Genomic DNA, 1,107 nt, shown 5'->3' with positions numbered 1-1,107 from the left:
TATATATATATATATATATATAAGCACGTTCAAATGAAAACCATGCAATTCTTAGAAACTGTGTAAACTAATTTCGACAAATAGGAAAATTTTATTTTTTTCTAATTAAATTTAATCATTAAGAGTATATAGGTCATTTGCATTGTTTTATATTAAATATGGAAGTTATTAATAAATTTTAATTAAGATAACATAATAAAGGAAATTTTATAAATGGTAACATTTAAATATTTAATTAAATAATAATATTAAAAATTGGATTTTGTTATATTGTGTCTAGGTTTATTATTGCCAAAATTCATGAAAATCGTAAGTTATTAGATTAATAAATCCATGAAATCAGTAATAGAATAAAAAAATATATTCATGAAGCCGGTTTCATACATGGTGAAATTGGTGCATGAAGTAAGTGAAAATGATTATGAAATCGGTGCATGATGAAACCGGTTTCATACATGGTGAAATTGGTGCATGGAGTAAGTGAAAATGATTATTGAATGGGTGCATGATGAAACCGGTTTCATACATGGTGAAATTGGTGCATGGAGTAAGTGAAAATGATTATGAAATGGGTATATCATGAAATAGGTGCATGATGAATAGGGTGCGTGAAGAAAGTGAAATCATTTCAGAAAAGATAAGAAAAAACCTGTGTAATTAGCGAAAAGTGAAGCAATTTCATTATCAATAGCGTGAAATGACAAATGACTCATCAAACCATGCTGGCCGATGAAATGAGTGAATGAAGAAAGTGAAACCATTTCATGGTTTCTAAAAAATTTTTGTGTAATTAGTGAACAATGAAACAATTTCATTATCAAAATGAAACAGATCATTTACCAATAAAATGAAAATGACAAAATCTGATCAGGATTACTTTGATTAGTGTATTGATGAAATTGTGAAACCATTTCGTTCATGTAATGTAATACATTTTTTTTTTATTTCTATTCAAAAGGATTCATTATATAGGATTGGTTATGGTGTGTTTTATTTATATTTTTGATCTATTTTAATGATGGATGTTATTTTAAAAAAATGTGAACGAAAAAATAATATATTACTTTACAAATAATTTTGTTTCATTAATAATATGATATACATGAT

The sequence above is a fragment of the Cynara cardunculus genome (assembly GCF_001531365.2).
Source record: "Cynara cardunculus var. scolymus isolate 2C chromosome LG 5, CcrdV1, whole genome shotgun sequence".
NCBI lineage: Eukaryota > Viridiplantae > Streptophyta > Magnoliopsida > Asterales > Asteraceae > Cynara > Cynara cardunculus.
This window is presented reverse-complemented; position numbering follows the sequence as displayed.